The sequence below is a fragment of the Balaenoptera physalus genome (genome assembly GCF_965194825.1).
Source record: "Balaenoptera physalus genome assembly, contig: HAP1_SCAFFOLD_634, whole genome shotgun sequence".
Classification (NCBI taxonomy): Eukaryota; Metazoa; Chordata; class Mammalia; order Artiodactyla; family Balaenopteridae; genus Balaenoptera; species Balaenoptera physalus.
Genome location: NW_028126115.1, coordinates 308223 through 333599, shown reverse-complemented (window position 1 = coordinate 333599; position 25377 = coordinate 308223).

The following is a 25377-nucleotide window of genomic DNA, read 5'->3' as shown; positions in this document are numbered from 1 at the left end:
GGTGACAGTGCTCATGGTGACAGTACCCATGGTGATAGTGCTCATGGTGACAGTGCTCATGGTGACAGTGCTCATGGTGACAGGGCCCAGGGTGATAGGGCTTACGGTGACAGTGCCCATGGTGACAGTGCCCATGGTGACAGTGCTCACGGTGACAGTGGTCATGGTGATAGTGCACACGGTGACCGTGCTCACGGTGACAGTTCCCATGGTGATAGTGCCCACGGTGACAGTGCCCACGGTGACAGTGCCCATGGTGACAGTGCCCACGGTGATAGTGCTCACAGTGACAGTGCTCACGGTGACAGTTCCCATGGTGACAGTGCTCACGGTGACAGTTCCCATGGTGACAGTGCCCATGGTGATAGTGCTCACGGTGACAGTGCCCATGGTGATAGTGCCTATGGTGATAGTGCTCATGGTGGCAGTGCCCATGGTGAGAGTGCCCATGGTGGCAGTGCCCACGGTGACAGTGCCCACGGTGACAGTGCCCACGGTGATAGTGCTCACGGTGACCGTACTCACGGTGACAGTTCCCATGGTGATAGTGCCCATGGTGAAAGTGCGCATGGTGACATTGCCCATCGTGATAGTGCTCATGGTGACAGTGCCCATGGTGACAGTGCTCACGGTGACACTGCCTATGGTGATAGTGCTCACGGTGACATTGCCCATGGTGACAGTGCCCATGGTGGCAGTGCCCACGTTGATAGTGCCCATGGTGACAGTGCCCATGGTGACATTGCTCACGGTGACAGTGCTCATGGTGACAGTGCTCACAGTGACAGTGCCTATGGTGACAGTGCTCATGGTGACAGTGGCCATGGTGATAGTGCTCACAGTGACAGTGCCCATGGTGATAGTGCCTATGGTGATAGTGCTCATGGTGACAGTGCCCATGGTGATAGTATTCACGGTGACAGTGCTCATGGTGGCAGTGCCCACGGTGACAGTGCCCACGGTGGCAGTTCCCACGGTGACAGTGCCCACGGTGATAGTGCTCACGGTGACCGTACTCACCGTGACAGTGCCCATGGTGACAGTGCCCATGGTGACAGTGCCTATGGTGACAGTGCCCATGGTGATACTGCTCAAGGTGACAGTGCTCACGGTGACAGTGCCCATGGTGATAGTGCTCATGGTGACAGTGCCCATGGTGACAGTGCCCATGGTGACAGTGCCTATGGTGACAGTTCCCATGGTGATAGTGCCCATGGTGACACTGCCCATGGTGATAGTGCTCACGGTGACAGTGCCCATGGTGACAGTGCCCATGGTGACAGTGCCTATGGTGACAGTTCCCATGGTGATAGTGCCCATGGTGACAGTGCCCATGGTGACAGTTCCCATGGTGGCAGTGCCCACGGTGATCGTGCCCATGGTGACAGTGCCCATGGTGACATTGCTCACGGTGACAGTGGTCATGGTGACAGTGCTCACGGTGACAGTGCCTATGGTGACAGTGCTCATGGTGACAGTGGCCATGGTGATAGTGCCCATGGTGAAAGTGCTCATGGTGACAGTGCCCATGGTGATAGTGCTCATGGTGACAGTGCCCATGGTGACAGTGCCCATGGTGATAGTGCTCACGGTGACAGTGCCCATGGTGATAGTGCCTATGGTGATAGTGCTCACGGTGACCGTACTCACGGTGACAGTTCCCATGGTGATAGTGCCCAAGGTGAAAGTGCTCATGGTGACAGTGCCCATGGTGATAGTGCTCATGGTGACAGTGCCCATGGTGACAGTGCTCACGGTGACACTGCCCATGGTGATAGTGCTCACGGTGACAGTGCCCATGGTGACAGTGCCCATGGTGACAGTGCCTATGGTGACAGTGCCCATGGTGATACTGCTCAAGGTGACAGTGCTCACGGTGACAGTGCCCATGGTGATAGTGCCCATGGTGAAAGTGCTCATGGTGACAGTGCCCATGGTAATAGTGCTCATGGTGACAGTGCCCATGGTGACAGTGCTCACGGTGACACTGCCCATGGTGATAGTGCTCACGGTGACAGTGCCCATGGTGAAAGTGCTCACGGTGACAGTGCCCATGGTGATAGTGTTCACGGTGACAGTGCTCATGGTGGCAGTGCCCATGGTGACAGTGCCCACGGTGGCAGTGCCCACGGTGACAGTGCCCACGGTGATAGTGCTCACGGTGACCGTACTCACGGTGACAGTTCCCATGGTGATAGTGCCCATGGTGAAAGTGGTCATGGTGACAGTGCCCATGGTGACAGTGCCCACGGTGACAGTGCCCATGGTGACAGTGCCCATGGTGATAGTGCTCTTGGTGACAGTGCCCATGGTGAAAGTGCTCACGGTGACAGTGCCCATGGTGATAGTGTTCACGGTGACAGTGCTCATGGTGGCAGTGCCCATGGTGACAGTGCCCACGGTGGCAGTGCCCACTGTGACAGTGCCCACGGTGACAGTGCCCACGGTGATAGTGCTCACGGTGACAGTTCCCATGGTGACAGTGCCTATGGTGATAGTGCTCATGGTGAACAGTGCCCATGGTGACAGTGCTCACGGTGACAGTTCCCATGGTGATAGTGCTCACGGTGACAGTGCCCATGGTGACAGTGCTCACGGTGACAGTGCTCATCGTGACAGTGCTCACAATGACAGTGCCTATGGTGACAGTGCTCACGGTGACAGTGCCCATGATGATAGTGCTCACGGTGACAGTGCCCATGGTGACAGTGCTCACGGTGACAGTGGCCATGGTGATAGTGCTCACGGTGACAGTGCCCATGGTGATAGTGCCTATGGTGACAGTGCTCATGGTGACAGTGCCCATGGTGATAGTGCTCATGGTGACAGTGCTCATGGTGACAGTGCTCATGGTGACAGGGCCCAGGGTGATAGGGCTTACGGTGACAGTGCCCATGGTGACAGTGCCCATGGTGACAGTGCTCACGGTGACAGTGGTCATGGTGATATTGCACACGGTGACCGTGCTCACGGTGACAGTTCCCATGGTGATAGTGCCCACGGTGACAGTGCCCACGGTGACAGTGCCCATGGTGACAGTGCCCACGGTGATAGTGCTCACAGTGACAGTGCTCACGGTGACAGTTCCCATGGTGACAGTGCTCACGGTGACAGTTCCCATGGTGACAGTGCCCATTGTGATAGTGCTCACGGTGACAGTGCCCATGGTGATAGTGCCTATGGTGATAGTGCTCATGGTGGCAGTGCCCATGGTGAGAGAGCCCATGGTGGCAGTGCCCACGGTGACAGTGCCCACGGTGACAGTGCCCACGGTGATAGTGCTCACGGTGACCGTACTCACGGTGACAGTTCCCATGGTGATAGTGCCCATGGTGAAAGTGCGCATGGTGACATTGCCCATCGTGATAGTGCTCATGGTGACAGTGCCCATGGTGACAGTGCTCACGGTGACACTGCCTATGGTGATAGTGCTCACGGTGACATTGCCCATGGTGACAGTGCCCATGGTGGCAGTGCCCACGTTGATAGTGCCCATGGTGACAGTGCCCATGGTGACATTGCTCACGGTGACAGTGCTCATGGTGACAGTGCTCACAGTGACAGTGCCTATGGTGACAGTGCTCATGGTGACAGTGGCCATGGTGATAGTGCTCACAGTGACAGTGCCCATGGTGATAGTGCCTATGGTGATAGTGCTCATGGTGACAGTGCCCATGGTGATAGTATTCACGGTGACAGTGCTCATGGTGGCAGTGCCCACGGTGACAGTGCCCACGGTGGCAGTTCCCACGGTGACAGTGCCCACGGTGATAGTGCTCACGGTGACCGTACTCACCGTGACAGTGCCCATGGTGACAGTGCCCATGGTGACAGTGCCTATGGTGACAGTGCCCATGGTGATACTGCTCAAGGTGACAGTGCTCACGGTGACAGTGCCCATGGTGATAGTGCCCATGGTGAAAGTGCTCATGGTGACAGTGCCCATGGTGATAGTGCTCATGTTGACAGTGCACATGGTGACAGTGCTCACGGTGACACTGCCCATGGTGATAGTGCTCACGGTGACAGTGCCCATGGTGACAGTGCCCATGGTGACAGTGCCTATGGTGACAGTTCCCATGGTGATAGTGCCCATGGTGACAGTGCCCATGGTGACAGTGCCCATGGTGGCAGTGCCCACGGTGATCGTGCCCATGGTGACAGTGCCCATGGTGACATTGCTCACGGTGACAGTGGTCATGGTGACAGTGCCCACGGTGACAGTGCCTATGGTGACAGTGCTCATGGTGACAGTGGCCATGGTGATAGTGCTCACAGTGACAGTGCCCATGGTGATAGTGCCTATGGTGATAGTGCTCACGGTGACCGTTATCACGGTGACAGTTCCCATGGTGATAGTGCCCATGGTGAAAGTGGTCATGGTGACAGTGCCCATGGTGACAGTGCCCACGGTGACAGTGCCCATGGTGACAGTGCCCACGGTGATAGTGCCCACGGTGACAGTTCCCATGGTGACAGTGCCTATGGTGATAGTGCTCATGGTGACAGTGCCCATGGTGACAGTGCTCACGATGACAGTTCCCATGGTGATAGTGCCCATGGTGAAAGTGCTCATGGTGACAGTGCCCATGGTGATAGTGCTCATGGTGACAGTGCCCATGGTGACAGTGCCCATGGTGATAGTGCTCACGGTGACAGTGCCCATGGTGATAGTGCCTATGGTGATAGTGCTCACGGTGACCGTACTCACGGTGACAGTTCCCATGGTGATAGTGCCCAAGGTGAAAGTGCTCATGGTGACAGTGCCCATGGTGATAGTGCTCATGGTGACAGTGCCCATGGTGACAGTGCTCACGGTGACACTGCCCATGGTGATAGTGCTCACGGTGACAGTGCCCATGGTGACAGTGCCCATGGTGACAGTGCGTATGGTGACAGTGCCCATGGTGATACTGCTCAAGGTGACAGTGCTCACGGTGACAGTGCCCATGGTGATAGTGACCATGGTGAAAGTGCTCATGGTGACAGTGCCCATGGTAATAGTGCTCATGGTGACAGTGCCCATGGTGACAGTGCTCACGGTGACACTGCCCATGGTGATAGTGCTCACGGTGACAGTGCCCATGGTGAAAGTGCTCACGGTGACAGTGCCCATGGTGATAGTGTTCACGGTGACAGTGCTCATGGTGGCAGTGCCCATGGTGACAGTGCCCACGGTGGCAGTGCCCACGGTGACAGTGCCCACGGTGACAGTGCCCACGGTGATAGTGCTCACGGTGACCGTACTCACGGTGACAGTTCCCATGGTGATAGTGCCCATGGTGAAAGTGGTCATGGTGACAGTGCCCATGGTGACAGTGCCCACGGTGACAGTGCCCATGGTGACAGTGCCCATGGTGATAGTGCTCTTGGTGACAGTGCCCATGGTGAAAGTGCTAACGGTGACAGTGCCCATGGTGATAGTGTTCACGGTGACAGTGCTCATGGTGGCAGTGCCCATGGTGACAGTGCCCATGGTGGCAGTGCCCACTGTGACAGTGCCCACGGTGACAGTGCCCACGGTGATAGTGCTCACGGTGACAGTTCCCATGGTGACAGTGCCTATGGTGATAGTGCTCATGGTGACAGTGCCCATGGTGACAGTGCTCACGGTGACAGTTCCCATGGTGATAGTGCCCATGGTGAAAGTGCTGATGGTGACAGTGCCCATGGTGATAGTGCTCATGGTGACAGTGCCCATGGTGACAGTGCCCACGGTGACAGTGCCCATGGTGACAGTGCCCACGGTGATAGTGCTCACAGTGACAGTTCTTACGGTGACAGTTCCCATGGTGACAGAGCTCACGGTGACAGTTCCCATGGTGACAGTGCCCATGGTGTTAGTGCTCACGGTGACAGTGCCCATGGTGATAGTGCCTATGGTGATAGTGCTCATGATGACAGTGCCCACGGTGACCGTGCCCACGGTGACAGTTCCCATGGTGACAGTGCCCATGGTGTTAGTGCTCACGGTGACAGTGCCCATGGTGATAGTGCCTATGGTGATAGTGCTCATGGTGACAGTGCCCACGGTGACCGTGCCCACGGTGACAGTGCCTATGGTGACAGTGCCCATGGTGATACTGCTCAAGGTGACAGTGCTCACGGTGACAGTGCCCATGGTGATAGTGCCCACGGTGACAGTGCTCATGGTGACAGTACCCATGGTGATAGTGCTCACGGTGACAGTGCCAACGGTGACAGTGCCCATGGTGATAGTGCTCACGGTGACAGTGCCCATGGTGACAGTGCCCATGGTGGCAGTGCCCATGGTGACAGTGCCCATGGTGACAGTGCCTATGGTGACAGTGCCCATGGTGATACTGCTCAAGGTGACAGTGCTCACGGTGACAGTGCCCATGGTGATAGTGCCCATGGTGAAAGTGCTCATGGTGACAGTGCCCATGGTAATAGTGCTCATGGTGACAGTGCCCATGGTGACAGTGCCCATGGTGTTAGTGCTCACGGTGACAGTGCCCATGGTGATAGTGCCTATGGTGATAGTGCTCATGGTGACAGTGCCCACGGTGACCGTGCCCATGGTGACAGTGCCCACGGTGATAGTGCTCACAGTGACAGTTCTTACGGTGACAGTTCCCATGGTGACAGAGCTCACGGTGACAGTTCCCATGGTGACAGTGCCCATGGTGTTAGTGCTCACGGTGACAGTGCCCATGGTGATAGTGCCTATGGTGATAGTGCTCATGGTGACAGTGCCCATGGTGACCGTGCCCACGGTGACAGTGCCTATGGTGACAGTGCCCATGGTGTTAGTGCTCACGGTGACAGTGCCCATGGTGATAGTGCCTATGGTGATAGTGCTCATGGTGACAGTGCCCACGGTGACCGTGCCCACGGTGACAGTTCCCATGGTGACAGTGCCCATGGTGTTAGTGCTCACGGTGACAGTGCCCATGGTGATAGTGCCTATGGTGATAGTGCTCATGGTGACAGTGCCCACGGTGACCGTGCCCACGGTGACAGTGCCTATGGAGACAGTGCCCATGGTGATACTGCTCAAGGTGACAGTGCTCACGGTGACAGTGCCCATGGTGATAGTGCCCACGGTGGCAGTGCTCATGGTGACAGTACCCATGGTGATAGTGCTCACGGTGACAGTGCCAACGGTGACAGTGCCCATGGTGATAGTGCTCACGGTGACAGTGCCCATGGTGACAGTGCCCATGGTGGCAGTGCCCATGGTGACAGTGCCTATGGTGACAGTGCCCATGGTGATACTGCTCAAGGTGACAGTGCTCACGGTGACAGTGCCCATGGTGATAGTGCCCATGGTGAAAGTGCTCATGGTGACAGTGCCCATGGTAATAGTGCTCATGGTGACAGTGCCCATGGTGGCAGTGCCCATGGTGGCAGTGCCCATGGTGACAGTGGCCATGGTGACAGTGCCTATGGTGACAGTGCCCATGGTGATACTGCTCAAGGTGACAGTGCTCACGGTGACAGTGCCCATGGTGATAGTGCCCATGGTGAAAGTGCTCATGGTGACAGTGCCCATGGCAATAGTGCTCATGGTGACAGTGCCCATGGTGACAGTGCTCACGGTGACACTGCCCATGGTGATAGTGCTCACGGTGACAGTGCCCATGGTGAAAGTGCTCACGGTGACAGTGCCCATGGTGATAGTGTTCACGGTGACAGTGCTTATGGTGGCAGTGCCCATGGTGACAGTGCCCATGGTGGCAGTGCCCACTGTGACAGTGCCCACGGTGACAGTGCCCACGGTGATAGTGCTCACGGTGACAGTTCCCATGGTGACAGTGCCTATGGTGATAGTGCTCATGGTGACAGTGCCCATGGTGACAGTGCTCACGGTGACAGTTCCCATGGTGATAGTGCCCATGGTGAAAGTGCTCATGGTGACAGTGCCCATGGTGATAGTGCTCATGGTGACAGTGCCCATGGTGACAGTGCCCACGGTGACAGTGCCCATGGTGACAGTGCCCACGGTGATAGTGCTCACAGTGACAGTTCTTACGGTGACAGTTCCCATGGTGACAGAGCTCACGGTGACAGTTCCCATGGTGACAGTGCCCATGGTGTTAGTGCTCACGGTGACAGTGGCCATGGTGATAGTGCCTATGGTGATAGTGCTCATGGTGACAGTGCCCATGGTGACCGTGCCCACGGTGACAGTGCCTATGGTGACAGTGCCCATGGTGTTAGTGCTCACGGTGACAGTGCCCATGGTGATAGTGCCTATGGTGATAGTGCTCATGGTGACAGTGCCCACGGTGACCGTGCCCACGGTGACAGTTCCCATGGTGACAGTGCCCATGGTGTTAGTGCTCACGGTGACAGTGCCCATGGTGATAGTGCCTATGGTGATAGTGCTCATGGTGACAGTGCCCACGGTGACCGTGCCCACGGTGACAGTGCCTATGGTGACAGTGCCCATGGTGATACTGCTCAAGGTGACAGTGCTCACGGTGACAGTGCCCATGGTGATAGTGCCCACGGTGACAGTGCTCATGGTGACAGTACCCATGGTGATAGTGCTCACGGTGACAGTGCCAACGGTGACAGTGCCCATGGTGATAGTGCTCACGGTGACAGTGCCCATGGTGACAGTGCCCATGGTGGCAGTGCCCATGGTGGCAGTGCCCATGGTGACATTGCTCACGGTGACAGTGCTCATCGTGACAGTGCTCACAGTGACAGTGCCTATGGTGACAGTGCTCACGGTGACAGTGCCCATGATGATAGTGCTCACGGTGACAGTGCCCATGGTGACAGTGCTCACGGTGACAGTGGCCATGGTGATAGTGCTCACGGTGACAGTGCCCATGGTGATAGTGCCTATGGTGACAGTGCTCATGGTGACAGTGCCCATGGTGATAGTGCTCATGGTGACAGTGCTCATGGTGACAGTGCTCATGGTGACAGGGCCCAGGGTGATAGGGCTTACGGTGACAGTGCCCATGGTGACAGTGCCCATGGTGACAGTGCTCACGGTGACAGTGGTCATGGTGATAGTGCACACGGTGACCGTGCTCACGGTGACAGTTCCCATGGTGATAGTGCCCACGGTGACAGTGCCCATGGTGACAGTGCCCACGGTGATAGTGCTCACAGTGACAGTGCTCACGGTGACAGTTCCCACGGTGACAGTGCTCACGGTGACAGTTCCCATGGTGACAGTGCCCATGGTGATAGTGCTCACGGTGACAGTGCCCATGGTGATAGTGCCTATGGTGATAGTGCTCATGGTGGCAGTGCCCATGGTGAGAGTGCCCATGGTGGCAGTGCCCACGGTGACAGTGCCCACGGTGACAGTGCCCACGGTGATAGTGCTCACGGTGACCGTACTCACGGTGACAGTTCCCATGGTGATAGTGCCCATGTTGAAAGTGCGCATGGTGACATTGCCCATCGTGATAGTGCTCATGGTGACAGTGCCCATGGTGACAGTGCTCACGGTGACACTGCCTATGGTGATAGTGCTCACGGTGACAGTGCCCATGGTGACAGTGCCCATGGTGGCAGTGCCCACGTTGATAGTGCCCATGGTGACAGTGCCCATGGTGACATTGCTCACGGTGACAGTGCTCATGGTGACAGTGCTCACAGTGACAGTGCCTATGGTGACAGTGCTCATGGTGACAGTGGCCATGGTGATAGTGCTCACAGTGACAGTGCCCATGGTGATAGTGCCTATGGTGATAGTGCTCATGGTGACAGTGCCCATGGTGATAGTGTTCACGGTGACAGTGCTCATGGTGACAGTGCCCACGGTGGCAGTTCCCACGGTGACAGTGCCCACGGTGATAGTGCTCACGGTGACCGTACTCACGGTGACAGTGCCCATGGTGACAGTGCCCATGGTGACAGTGCCTATGGTGACAGTGCCCATGGTGATACTGCTCAAGGTGACAGTGCTCACGGTGACAGTGCCCATGGTGATAGTGCCCATGGTGAAAGTGCTCATGGTGACAGTGCCCATGGTGACAGTGCTCACGGTGACACTGCCCATGGTGATAGTGCTCACGGTGACAGTGCCCATGGTGACAGTGCCCATGGTGACAGTGCCTATGGTGACAGTTCCCATGGTGATAGTGCCCATGGTGACAGTGCCCATGGTGACAGTGCCCATGGTGGCAGTGCCCACGGTGATCGTGCCCATGGTGACAGTTCCCATGGTGACATTGCTCACGGAGACAGTGGTCATGGTGACAGTGCTCACGGTGACAGTGCCTATGGTGACAGTGCTCATGGTGACTGTGGCCATGGTGATAGTGCTCACAGTGACAGTGCCCATGGTGATAGTGCCTATGGTGATAGTGCTCACGGTGACCATTATCACGGTGACAGTTCCCATGGTGATAGTGCCCATGGTGAAAGTGGTCATGGTGACAGTGCCCATGGTGACAGTGCCCACGGTGACAGTGTCCATGGTGACAGTGCCCACGGTGATAGTGCCCACGGTGACAGTTCCCATGGTGACAGTGCCTATGGTGATAGTGCTCATGGTGACAGTGCCCATGGTGACAGTGCTCACGGTGACAGTTCCCATGGTGATAGTGCCCATGGTGAAAGTGCTCATGGTGACAGTGCCCAAGGTGATAGTGCTCATGGTGACAGTGCCCATGGTGACAGTACCCATGGTGATAGTGCTCACGGTGACAGTGCCCATGGTGATAGTGCCTATGGTGATAGTGCTCACGGTGACCGTACTCACGGTGACAGTTCCCATGATGATAGTGCCCAAGGTGAAAGTGCTCATGGTGACAGTGCCCATGGTGATAGTGCTCATGGTGACAGTGCCCATGGTGACAGTGCTCACGGTGACACTGCCCATGGTGATAGTGCGCACGGTGACAGTGCCCATGGTGACAGTGCCCATGGTGACAGTGCCTATGGTGACAGTGCTCACGGTGACAGTGCTCATGGTGACAGTGCTCACAGTGACAGTGCCTATGGTGACAGTGCTCATGGTGACAGTGGTCATGGTGATAGTGCTCACAGTGACAGTGCCCATGGTGATAGTGCCTATGGTGATAGTGCCCATGGTGACAGTGCCCATGGTGATAGTGTTCACGGTGACAGTGCTCATGGTGGCAGTGCCCATGGTGACAGTGCCCACGGTGGAAGTGACCACGGTGACAGTGCCCACGGTGACAGTGCCCACGGTGATAGTGCTCACGGTGACCGTACTCACGGTGACAGTGCCCATGGTGATAGTGCCTATGGTGATAGTGCTCATGGTGACAGTGCCCATGGTGATAGTGCTCTTGGTGACAGTGCCCATGGTGAAAGTGCTCACGGTGACAGTGCCCATGGTGATAGTGTTCACGGTGACAGTGCTCATGGTGGCAGTGCCCACGGTGACAGTGCCCACGGTGGCAGTGCCCACGGTGACAGTGCCCACGGTGACAGTGCCCACGGTGATAGTGCTCACGGTGACCGTACTCACGGTGACAGTGCCCATGGTGATAGTGCCTATGGTGATAGTGCTCATGGTGACAGTGCCCATGGTGATAGTGCTCTTGGTGACAGTGCCCATGGTGAAAGTGCTCACGGTGACAGTGCCCATGGTGATAGTGTTCACGGTGACAGTGCTCATGGTGGCAGTGCCCATGGTGACAGTGCCCACGGTGGCAGTGCCCACGGTGACAGTGCCCACGGTGCTAGTGCTCACGGTGACCGTACTCACGGTGACAGTTCCCATGGTGATAGTGCCCAAGGTGAAAGTGCTCATGGTGACAGTGCCCATGGTGATAGTGCTCATGGTGACAGTGCCCATGGTGACAGTGCTCACGGTGACACTGCCCATGGTGATAGTGCTCACGGTGACAGTGCCCATGGTGACAGTGCCCATGGTGACAGTGCCTATGGTGACAGTGCCCATGGTGATACTGCTCAACGTGACAGTGCTCACGGTGACAGTGCCCATGGTGACAGTGCTCACGGTGACAGTGGTCATGGTGATAGTGCACACGGTGACCGTGCTCACGGTGACAGTTCCCATGGTGATAGTGCCCACGGTGACAGTGCCCACGGTGACAGTGCCCATGGTGACAGTGCCCACGGTGATAGTGCTCACAGTGACAGTGCTCACGGTGACAGTTCCCATGGTGACAGTGCTCACGGTGACAGTTCCCATGGTGACAGTGCCCATTGTGATAGTGCTCACGGTGACAGTGCCCATGGTGATAGTGCCTATGGTGATAGTGCTCATGGTGGCAGTGCCCATGGTGAGAGAGCCCATGGTGGCAGTGCCCACGGTGACAGTGCCCACGGTGACAGTGCCCACGGTGATAGTGCTCACGGTGACCGTACTCACGGTGACAGTTCCCATGGTGATAGTGCCCATGGTGAAAGTGCGCATGGTGACATTGCCCATCGTGATAGTGCTCATGGTGACAGTGCCCATGGTGACAGTGCTCACGGTGACACTGCCTATGGTGATAGTGCTCACGGTGACATTGCCCATGGTGACAGTGCCCATGGTGGCAGTGCCCACGTTGATAGTGCCCATGGTGACAGTGCCCATGGTGACATTGCTCACGGTGACAGTGCTCATGGTGACAGTGCTCACAGTGACAGTGCCTATGGTGACAGTGCTCATGGTGACAGTGGCCATGGTGATAGTGCTCACAGTGACAGTGCCCATGGTGATAGTGCCTATGGTGATAGTGCTCATGGTGACAGTGCCCATGGTGATAGTATTCACGGTGACAGTGCTCATGGTGGCAGTGCCCACGGTGACAGTGCCCACGGTGGCAGTTCCCACGGTGACAGTGCCCACGGTGATAGTGCTCACGGTGACCGTACTCACCGTGACAGTGCCCATGGTGACAGTGCCCATGGTGACAGTGCCTATGGTGACAGTGCCCATGGTGATACTGCTCAAGGTGACAGTGCTCACGGTGACAGTGCCCATGGTGATAGTGCCCATGGTGAAAGTGCTCATGGTGACAGTGCCCATGGTGATAGTGCTCATGGTGACAGTGCCCATGGTGACAGTGCTCACGGTGACACTGCCCATGGTGATAGTGCTCACGGTGACAGTGCCCATGGTGACAGTGCCCATGGTGACAGTGCCTATGGTGACAGTTCCCATGGTGATAGTGCCCATGGTGACAGTGCCCATGGTGACAGTGCCCATGGTGGCAGTGCCCACGGTGATCGTGCCCATGGTGACAGTGCCCATGGTGACATTGCTCACGGTGACAGTGGTCATGGTGACAGTGCTCACGGTGACAGTGCCTATGGTGACAGTGCTCATGGTGACAGTGGCCATGGTGATAGTGCTCACAGTGACAGTGCCCATGGTGATAGTGCCTATGGTGATAGTGCTCACGGTGACCGTTATCACGGTGACAGTTCCCATGGTGATAGTGCCCATGGTGAAAGTGGTCATGGTGACAGTGCCCATGGTGACAGTGCCCACGGTGAGAGTGCCCATGGTGACAGTGCCCACGGTGATAGTGCCCACGGTGACAGTTCCCATGGTGACAGTGCCTATGGTGATAGTGCTCATGGTGACAGTGCCCATGGTGACAGTGCTCACGGTGACAGTTCCCATGGTGATAGTGCCCATGGTGAAAGTGCTCATGGTGACAGTGCCCATGGTGATAGTGCTCATGGTGACAGTGCCCATGGTGACAGTGCCCATGGTGATAGTGCTCACGGTGACAGTGCCCATGGTGATAGTGCCTATGGTGATAGTGCTCACGGTGACCGTACTCACGGTGACAGTTCCCATGGTGATAGTGCCCAAGGTGAAAGTGCTCATGGTGACAGTGCCCATGGTGATAGTGCTCATGGTGACAGTGCCCATGGTGACAGTGCTCACGGTGACACTGCCCATGGTGATAGTGCTCACGGTGACAGTGCCCATGGTGACAGTGCCCATGGTGACAGTGCGTATGGTGACAGTGCCCATGGTGATACTGCTCAAGGTGACAGTGCTCACGGTGACAGTGCCCATGGTGATAGTGCCCATGGTGAAAGTGCTCATGGTGACAGTGCCCATGGTAATAGTGCTCATGGTGACAGTGCCCATGGTGACAGTGCTCACGGTGACACTGCCCATGGTGATAGTGCTCACGGTGACAGTGCCCATGGTGAAAGTGCTCACGGTGACAGTGCCCATGGTGATAGTGTTCACGGTGACAGTGCTCATGGTGGCAGTGCCCATGGTGACAGTGCCCACGGTGGCAGTGCCCACGGTGACAGTGCCCACGGTGACAGTGCCCACGGTGATAGTGCTCACGGTGACCGTACTCACGGTGACAGTTCCCATGGTGATAGTGCCCATGGTGAAAGTGGTCATGGTGACAGTGCCCATGGTGACAGTGCCCACGGTGACAGTGCCCATGGTGACAGTGCCCATGGTGATAGTGCTCTTGGTGACAGTGCCCATGGTGAAAGTGCTCACGGTGACAGTGCCCATGGTGATAGTGTTCACGGTGACAGTGCTCATGGTGGCAGTGCCCATGGTGACAGTGCCCATGGTGGCAGTGCCCACTGTGACAGTGCCCACGGTGACAGTGCCGACGGTGATAGTGCTCACGGTGACAGTTCCCATGGTGACAGTGCCTATGGTGATAGTGCTCATGGTGACAGTGCCCATGGTGACAGTGCTCACGGTGACAGTTCCCATGGTGATAGTGCCCATGGTGAAAGTGCTCATGGTGACAGTGCCATGGTGATAGTGCTCATGGTGACAGTGCCCATGGTGACAGTGCCCACGGTGACAGTGCCCATGGTGACAGTGCCCACGGTGATAGTGCTCACAGTGACAGTTCTTACGGTGACAGTGCCCATGGTGACAGAGCTCACGGTGACAGTTCCCATGGTGACAGTGCCCATGGTGTTAGTGCTCACGGTGACAGTGCCCATGGTGATAGTGCCTATGGTGATAGTGCTCATGGTGACAGTGCCCACGGTGACCGTGCCCACGGTGACAGTTCCCATGGTGACAGTGCCCATGGTGTTAGTGCTCACGGTGACAGTGCCCATGGTGATAGTGCCTATGGTGATAGTGCTCATGGTGACAGTGCCCACGGTGACCGTGCCCACGGTGACAGTGCCTATGGTGACAGTGCCCATGGTGATACTGCTCAAGGTGACAGTGCTCACGGTGACAGTGCCCATGGTGATAGTGCCCACGGTGACAGTGCTCATGGTGACAGTACCCATGGTGATAGTGCTCACGGTGACAGTGCCAACGGTGATAGTGCCCATGGTGATAGTGCTCACGGTGACAGTGCCCATGGTGACAGTGCCCATGGTGGCAGTGCCCATGGTGACAGTGCCCATGGTGACAGTGCCTATGGTGACAGTGCCCATGGTGATACTGCTCAAGGTGACAGTGCTCACGGTGACAGTGCCCATGGTGATAGTGCCCATGGTGAAAGTGCTCATGGTGACAGTGCCCATGGTAATAGTGCTCATGGTGACAGTGCCCATGGTGACAGTGCCCATGGTGTTAGTGCTCACGGTGACAGTGCCCATGGTGATAGTGCCTATGGTGATAGTGCTCATGGTGACAGTGCCCACGGTGACCGTGCCCATTGTGACAGTGCCCACGGTGATAGTGCTCACAGTGACAGTTCTTACGGTGACAGTTCCCATGGTGACAGAGCTCACGGTGACAGTTCCCATGGTGACAGTGCCCATGGTGTTAGTGCTCACGGTGACAGTGCCCATGGTGATAGTGCCTATGGTGATAGTGCTCATGGTGACAGTGCCCATGGTGACCGTGCCCACGGTGACAGTGCCTATGGTGACAGTGCCCATGGTGTTAGTGCTCACGGTGACAGTGCCCATGGTGATAGTGCCTATGGTGATAGTGCTCATGGTGACAGTGCCCACGGTGACCGTGCCCACGGTGACAGTTCCCATGGTGACAGTGCCCATGGTGTTAGTGCTCACGGTGACAGTGCCCATGGTGATAGTGCCTATGGTGATAGTGCTCATGGTGACAGTGCCCACGGTGACCGTGCCCACGGTGACAGTGCCTATGGTGACAGTGCCCATGGTGATACTGCTCAAGGTGACAGTGCTCACGGTGACAGTGCCCATGGTGATAGTGCCCACGGTGACAGTGCTCATGGTGACAGTACCCATGGTGATAGTGCTCACGGTGACAGTGCCAACGGTGACAGTGCCCATGGTGATAGTGCTCACGGTGACAGTGCCCATGGTGACAGTGCCCATGGTGGCAGTGCCCATGGTGACAGTGCCCATGGTGACAGTGCCTATGGTGACAGTGCCCATGGTGATACTGCTCAAGGTGACAGTGCTCACGGTGACAGTGCCCATGGTGATAGTGCCCATGGTGAAAGTGCTCATGGTGACAGTGCCCATGGCAATAGTGCTCATGGTGACAGTGCCCATGGTGACAGTGCTCACGGTGACACTGCCCATGGTGATAGTGCTCACGGTGACAGTGCTCATGGTGACAGTGCCCATGGTGAAAGTGCTCACGGTGACAGTGCCCATGGTGATAGTGTTCACGGTGACAGTGCTCATGGTGGCAGTGCCCATGGTGGCAGTGCCCACTGTGACAGTGCCCACGGTGACAGTGCCCACGGTGATAGTGCTCACGGTGACAGTTCCCATGGTGACAGTGCCTATGGTGATAGTGCTCATGGTGACAGTGCCCATGGTGACAGTGCTCACGGTGACAGTTCCCATGGTGATAGTGCCCATGGTGAAAGTGCTCATGGTGACAGTGCCCATGGTGATAGTGTTCATGGTGACAGTGCCCATGGTGACAGTGCCCACGGTGACAGTGCCCATGGTGACAGTGCCCACGGTGATAGTGCTCACAGTGACAGTTCTTACGGTGACAGTTCCCATGGTGACAGAGCTAACGGTGACAGTTCCCATGGTGACAGTGCCCATGGTGTTAGTGCTCACGGTGACAGTGGCCATGGTGATAGTGCCTATGGTGATAGTGCTCATGGTGACAGTGCCCATGGTGACCGTGCCCACGGTGACAGTGCCTATGGTGACAGTGCCCATGGTGTTAGTGCTCACGGTGACAGTGCCCATGGTGATAGTGCCTATGGTGATAGTGCTCATGGTGACAGTGCCCACGGTGACCGTGCCCACGGTGACAGTTCCCATGGTGACAGTGCCCATGGTGTTAGTGCTCACGGTGACAGTGCCCATGGTGATAGTGCCTATGGTGATAGTGCTCATGGTGACAGTGCCCACGGTGACCGTGCCCACGGTGACAGTGCCTATGGTGACAGTGCCCATGGTGATACTGCTCAAGGTGACAGTGCTCACGGTGACAGTGCCCATGGTGATAGTGCCCACGGTGACAGTGCTCATGGTGACAGTACCCATGGTGATAGTGCTCACGGTGACAGTGCCAACGGTGACAGTGCCCATGGTGATAGTGCTCACGGTGACAGTGCCCATGGTGACAGTGCCCATGGTGGCAGTGCCCATGGTGGCAGTGCCCATGGTGACATTGCTCACGGTGACAGTGCTCATCGTGACAGTGCTCACAGTGACAGTGCCTATGGTGACAGTGCTCACGGTGACAGTGCCCATGATGATAGTGCTCACGGTGACAGTGCCCATGGTGACAGTGCTCACGGTGACAGTGGCCATGGTGATAGTGCTCACGGTGACAGTGCCCATGGTGATAGTGCCTATGGTGACAGTGCTCATGGTGACAGTGCCCATGGTGATAGTGCTCATGGTGACAGTGCTCATGGTGACAGTGCTCATGGTGACAGGGCCCAGGGTGATAGGACTTACGGTGACAGTGCCCATGGTGACAGTGCCCATGGTGACAGTGCTCACGGTGACAGTGGTCATGGTGATAGTGCACACGGTGACCGTGCTCACGGTGACAGTTCCCATGGTGATAGTGCTCACGGTGACAGTGCCCATGGTGACAGTGCCCACGGTGATAGTGCTCACAGTGACAGTGCTCACGGTGACAGTTCCCACGGTGACAGTGCTCACGGTGACAGTTCCCATGGTGACAGTGCCCATGGTGATAGTGCTCACGGTGACAGTGCCCATGGTGATAGTGCCTATGGTGATAGTGCTCATGGTGGCAGTGCCCATGGTGAGAGTGCCCATGGTGGCAGTGCCCACGGTGACAGTGCCCACGGTGACAGTGCCCACGGTGATAGTGCTCACGGTGACCGTACTCACGGTGACAGTTCCCATGGTGATAGTGCCCATGTTGAAAGTGCGCATGGTGACATTGCCCATCGTGATAGTGCTCATGGTGACAGTGCCCATGGTGACAGTGCTCACGGTGACACTGCCTATGGTGATAGTGCTCACGGTGACAGTGCCCATGGTGACAGTGCCCATGGTGGCAGTGCCCACGTTGATAGTGCCCATGGTGACAGTGCCCATGGTGACATTGCTCACGGTGACAGTGCTCATGGTGACAGTGCTCACAGTGACAGTGCCTATGGTGACAGTGCTCATGGTGACAGTGGCCATGGTGATAGTGCTCACAGTGACAGTGCCCATGGTGATAGTGCCTATGGTGATAGTGCTCATGGTGACAGTGCCCATGGTGATAGTGTTCACGGTGACAGTGCTCATGGTGACAGTGCCCACGGTGGCAGTTCCCACGGTGACAGTGCCCACGGTGATAGTGCTCACGGTGACCGTACTCACGGTGACAGTGCCCATGGTGACAGTGCCCATGGTGACAGTGCCTATGGTGACAGTGCCCATGGTGATACTGCTCAAGGTGACAGTGCTTACGGTGACAGTGCCCATGGTGATAGTGCCCATGGTGAAAGTGCTCATGGTGACAGTGCCCATGGTGACAGTGCCTATGGTGACAGTTCCCATGGTGATAGTGCCCATGGTGACAGTGCCCATGGTGACAGTGCCCATGGTGGCAGTGCCCACGGTGATCGTGCCCATGGTGACAGTGCCCATGGTGACATTGCTCACGGAGACAGTGGTCATGGTGACAGTGCTCACGGTGACAGTGCCTATGGTGACAGTGCTCATGGTGACAGTGGCCATGGTGATAGTGCTCACAGTGACAGTGCCCATGGTGATAGTGCCTATGGTGATAGTGCTCACGGTGACCATTATCACGGTGACAGTTCCCATGGTGATAGTGCCCATGGTGAAAGTGGTCATGGTGACAGTGCCCATGGTGACAGTGCCCACGGTGACAGTGTCCATGGTGACAGTGCCCACGGTGATAGTGCCCACGGTGACAGTTCCCATGGTGACAGTGCCTATGGTGATAGTGCTCATGGTGACAGTGCCCATGGTGACAGTGCTCACGGTGACAGTTCCCATGGTGATAGTGCCCATGGTGAAAGTGCTCATGGTGACAGTGCCCAAGGTGATAGTGCTCATGGTGACAGTGCCCATGGTGACAGTACCCATGGTGATAGTGCTCACGGTGACAGTGCCCATGGTGATAGTGCCTATGGTGATAGTGCTCACGGTGACCGTACTCACGGTGACAGTTCCCATGATGATAGTGCCCAAGGTGAAAGTGCTCATGGTGACAGTGCCCATGGTGATAGTGCTCATGGTGACAGTGCCCATGGTGACAGTGCTCACGGTGACACTGCCCATGGTGATAGTGCGCACGGTGACAGTGCCCATGGTGACAGTGCCCATGGTGACAGTGCCTATGGTGACAGTGCTCACGGTGACAGTGCTCATGGTGACAGTGCTCACAGTGACAGTGCCTATGGTGACAGTGCTCATGGTGACAGTGGCCATGGTGATAGTGCTCACAGTGACAGTGCCCATGGTGATAGTGCCTATGGTGATAGTGCCCATGGTGACAGTGCCCATGGTGATAGTGTTCACGGTGACAGTGCTCATGGTGGCAGTGCCCATGGTGACAGTGCCCACGGTGGAAGTGACCACGGTGACAGTGCCCACGGTGACAGTGCCCACGGTGATAGTGCTCACGGTGACCGTACTCACGGTGACAGTGCCCATGGTGATAGTGCCTATGGTGATAGTGCTCATGGTGACAGTGCCCATGGTGATAGTGCTCTTGGTGACAGTGCCCATGGTGAAAGTGCTCACGGTGACAGTGCCCATGGTGATAGTGTTCACGGTGACAGTGCTCATGGTGGCAGTGCCCACGGTGACAGTGCCCACGGTGGCAGTGCCCACGGTGACAGTGCCCACGGTGACAGTGCCCACGGTGATAGTGCTCACGGTGACCGTACTCACGGTGACAGTGCCCATGGTGATAGTGCCTATGGTGATAGTGCTCATGGTGACAGTGCCCATAGTGATAGTGCTCTTGGTGACAGTGCCCATGGTGAAAGTGCTCACGGTGACAGTGCCCATGGTGATAGTGTTCACGGTGACAGTGCTCATGGTGGCAGTGCCCATGGTGACAGTGCCCACGGTGGCAGTGCCCACGGTGACAGTGCCCACGGTGACAGTGCCCACGGTGATAGTGCTCACGGTGACCGTACTCACGGTGACAGTTCCCATGGTGATAGTGCCCAAGGTGAAAGTGCTCATGGTGACAGTGCCCATGGTGATAGTGCTCATGGTGACAGTGCCCATGGTGACAGTGCTCACGGTGACACTGCCCATGGTGATAGTGCTCACGGTGACAGTGCCCATGGTGACAGTGCCCATGGTGACAGTGCCTATGGTGACAGTGCCCATGGTGATACTGCTCAACGTGACAGTGCTCACGGTGACAGTGCCCATGGTGATAGTGCCCATGGTGAAAGTGCTCATGGTGAAAGTGCCCATGGTGATAGTGCTCATGGTGACAGTGCCCATGGTGACAGTGCTCACGGTGACACTGCCCATGGTGATAGTGCTCACGGTGACAGTGCCCATGGTGAAAGTGCTCACGGTGACAGTGCCCATGGTGATAGTGTTCACGGTGACAGTGGTCATGGTGGCAGTGCCCATGGTGACAGTGCCCATGGTGGCAGTGCCCACGGTGACAGTGCCCACGGTGACTGTGCCCACGGTGATAGTGCTCATGGTGACAGTGCCCATGGTGACAGTGCTCACGGTGACAGTTCCCATGGTGATAGTGCCCATGCTGAAAGGGCTCACGGTGACAGTGCCCATGGTGATAGTGTTCACGGTGACCGTACTGACGGTGACAGTTCCCATGGTGATAGTGCCCATGGTGAAAGTGGTCATGGTGACAGTGCCCATGGTGACAGTGCCCACGGTGACAGTGCTCATGGTGACAGTGCCCATGGTGACAGTGCTCACGGTGACAGTTCCCATGGTGATAGTGCCCATGGTGAAAGTGCTCATGGTGACAGTGCCCATGGTGATAGTGCTCATGGTGACAGTGCCCATGGTGACAGTGCCCACGGTGACAGTGCCCATGGTGACAGTGCCCACGGTGATAGTGCTCACAGTGACAGTTCTTACGGTGACAGTTCCCATGGTGACAGTGCTCACGGTGACAGCTCCCATTGTGACAGTGCCCATGGTGATAGTGCTCACGGTGACAGTGCCCATGGTGATAGTGCCTATGGTGATAGTGCTCATGGTGACAGTGCCCATGGTGATAGTGCTCACGGGGACAGTGCCCACGGTGACCGTGCCCACGGTGACAGTGCCTATGGTGACAGTGCCCATGGTGATACTGCTCAAGGTGACAGTGCTTACGGTGACAGTGCCCACGGTGATAGTGCCCACGGTGACAGTGCTCATGGTGACAGTACCCATGGTGATAGTGCTCACGGTGACAGTGCCCATGGTGACAGTGCCCATGGTGATAGTGCTCACGGTGACAGTGCCCATGGTGACAGTGCCCATGGTGGCAGTGCCCATGGTGGCAGTGCCCATGGTGATAGTGCCCATGGTGACAGTGCCCATGGTGACATTGCTCACGGTGACAGTGCTCATGGTGACAGTGCTCACAGTGACAGTGCCTATGGTGACAGTGCTCACGGTGACAGTGCCCATGATGATAGTGCTCACGGTGACAGTGCCAATGGTGACAGTGCTCACGGTGACAGTGCTCATGGTGATAGTGCCTATGGTGATAGTGCTCATGGTGACAGTGCCCATGGTGATAGTGCTCTTGGTGACAGTGCCCATGGTGAAAGTGCTCACGGTGACAGTGCCCATGGTGATAGTGTTCACGGTGACAGTGCTCATGGTGGCAGTGCCCATGGTGACAGTGCCCACGGTGGCAGTGCCCACTGTGACAGTGCCCACGGTGACAGTGCCCACGGTGATAGTGCTCACGGTGACAGTTCCCATGGTGACAGTGCCTATGGTGATAGTGCTCATGGTGACAGTGCCCATGGTGACAGTGCTCACGGTGACAGTACCCATGGTGATAGTGCCCATGGTGAAAGTGCTCATGGTGACAGTTCCCATGGTGATAGTACTCATGGTGACAGTGCCCATGGTGACAGTGCCCACGGTGACAGTGCCCATGGTGACAGTGCCCACGGTGATAGTGCTCACAGTGACAGTTCTTACGGTGACAGTTCCCATGGTGACAGTGCTCACGGTGACAGTTCCCATGGTGACAGTGCCCATGGTGATAGTGCTCACGGTGACAGTGCCCATGGTGATAGTGCCTATGGTGATAGTGCTCATGGTGACAGTGCCCATGGTGATAGTGCTCACGGGGACAGTGCCCACGGTGACCGTGCCCACGGTGACAGTGCCTATGGTGACAGTGCCCATGGTGATACTGCTCAAGGTGACAGTGCTCACGGTGACAGTGCCCATGGTGATAGTGCCCACGGTGATAGTGCTCATGGTGACAGTACACATGGTGATAGTGCTCACGGTGACAGTGCCCACGGTGACAGTGCCCATGGTGATAGTGCTCACGGTGACACTGCCTATGGTGACAGTGCGCATGGTGGCAGTGCCCATGGTGGCAGTGCCCATGGTGGCAGTGCCCATGGTGACATTGGTCACGGTGACAGTGCTCATGGTGACAGTGCTCACAGTGACAGTGCCTATGGTGCCAGTGCTCACGGTGACAGTGCCCATGATGATACTGCTCACGGTGACAGTGCCCATGGTGACAGTGCTCACGGTGACAGTGGCCATGGTGATAGTGCTCACGGTGACAGTGCCCATGGTGATAGTGCCTATGGTGACAGTGCTCATGGTGACAGTGCCCATGGTGATAGTGCTCATGGTGACAGTGCTCATGGTGACAGTGCTCATGGTGATAGGGCCCAGGGTGATAGGGCTTACGGTGACAGTGCCCATGGTGACAGTGCCTATGGTGACAGTGCTCATGGTGACAGTGGCCATGGTGATAGTGCTCACAGTGACAGTGCCCATGGTGATAGTGCCTATGGTGATAGTGCTCATGGTGACAGTGCCCATGGTGATAGTGCCCATGGTGGCAGTGCCCATGGTGGCAGTGCCCACGGTGATAGTGCCCATGGTGACAGTGCCCATGGTGACATTGCTCACGGTGACAGTGCTCATGGTGACAGTGCTCACAGTGACAGTGCCTATGGTGACAGTGCTCATGGTGACAGTGGCCATGGTGATAGTGCTCACGATGACAGTGCCCATGGTGAAAGTGCTCACGGTGACAGTGCCCATGGTGATAGTGTTCACGGTGACAGTGCTCATGGTGGCAGTGCCCATGGTTACAGTGCCCACGGTGACAGTGCCCACGGTGACAGTGCCCACGGTGATAGTGCTCACGGTGACCGTACTCATGGTGACAGTTCCCATGGTGATAGTGCCCATGGTGAAAGTGGTCATGGTGACAGTGCCCATGGTGACAGTGCCCACGGTGACAGTGCCCATGGTGACAGTGCCCACGGTGATAGTGCCCACGGTGACAGTTCCCATGGTGACAGTGCCTATGGTGATAGTGCTCATGGTGACAGTGCCCATGGTGACAGTGCTCACGGTGACAGTTCCCATGGTGATAGTGCCCATGGTGAAAGTGCTCATGGTGACAGTGCCCATGGTGATAGTGCTCATGGTGACAGTGCCCATGGTGACAGTGCCCACGGTGACAGTGCCCATGGTGACATTGCCCACGGTGATAGTGCTCACAGTGACAGTTCCTACGGTGACAGTTCCCATGGTGACAGTGCTCACGGTGACAGTTCCCATGGTGACAGTGCCCATGGTGATAGTGCTCACGGTGACAGTGCCCATGGTGATAGTGCCTATGGTGATAGTGCTCATGGTGACAGTGCCCATGGTGATAGTGCTCACGGTGACAGTGCCCACGGTGACCGTGCCCACGGTGACAGTGCCTATGATGACAGTGCTCACGGTGACAGTTCCCATGGTGATAGTGCCCATGGTGAAAGTGCTCACGGTGACAGTGCCCATGGTGATAGTGTTCACGGTGACCGTACTGACGGTGACAGTTCCCATGGTGATAGTGCCCATGGTGAAAGTGGTCATGGTGACAGTGCCCATGGTGACAGTGCCCACGGTGACAATGCTCATGGTGACAGTGCCCATGGTGACAGTGCTCACGGTGACAGTTCCCATGGTGATAGTGCCCATGGTGAAAGTGCTCATGGTGACAGTGCCCATGGTGATAGTGCTCATGGTGACAGCGCCCATGGTGACAGTGCCCACGGTGACAGTGCCCATGGTGACAGTGCCCACGGTGATAGTGCTCACAGTGACAGTTCTTACGGTGACAGTTCCCATGGTGACAGTGCTCACGGTGACAGTTCCCATTGTGACAGTGCCCATGGTGATAGTGCTCACGGTGACAGTGCCCATGGTGATAGTGCCTATGGTGATAGTGCTCATGGTGACAGTGCCCATGGTGATAGTGCTCACGGGGACAGTGCCCACGGTGACCGTGCCCACGGTGACAGTGCCTATGGTGACAGTGCCCATGGTGATACTGCTCAAGGTGACAGTGCTTACGGTGACAGTGCCCACGGTGATAGTGCCCACGGTGACAGTGCTCATGGTGACAGTACCCATGGTGATAGTGCTCACGGTGACAGTGCCCATGGTGACAGTGCCCATGGTGATAGTGCTCACGGTGACAGTGCCCATGGTGACAGTGCCCATGGTGGCAGTGCCCATGGTGGCAGTGCCCATGGTGATAGTGCCCATGGTGACAGTGCCAATGGTGACATTGCTCACGGTGACAGTGCTCATGGTGACAGTGCTCACAGTGACAGTGCCTATGGTGACAGTGCTCACGGTGACAGTGCCCATGATGATAGTGCTCACGGTGACAGTGCCAATGGTGACAGTGCTCACGGTGACAGTGCTCATGGTGATAGTGCCTATGGTGATAGTGCTCATGGTGACAGTGCCCATGGTGATAGTGCTCTTGGTGACAGTGCCCATGGTGAAAGTGCTCACGGTGACAGTGCCCATGGTGATAGTGTTCACGGTGACAGTGCTCATGGTGGCAGTGCCCATGGTGACAGTGCCCACGGTGGCAGTGCCCACTGTGACAGTGCC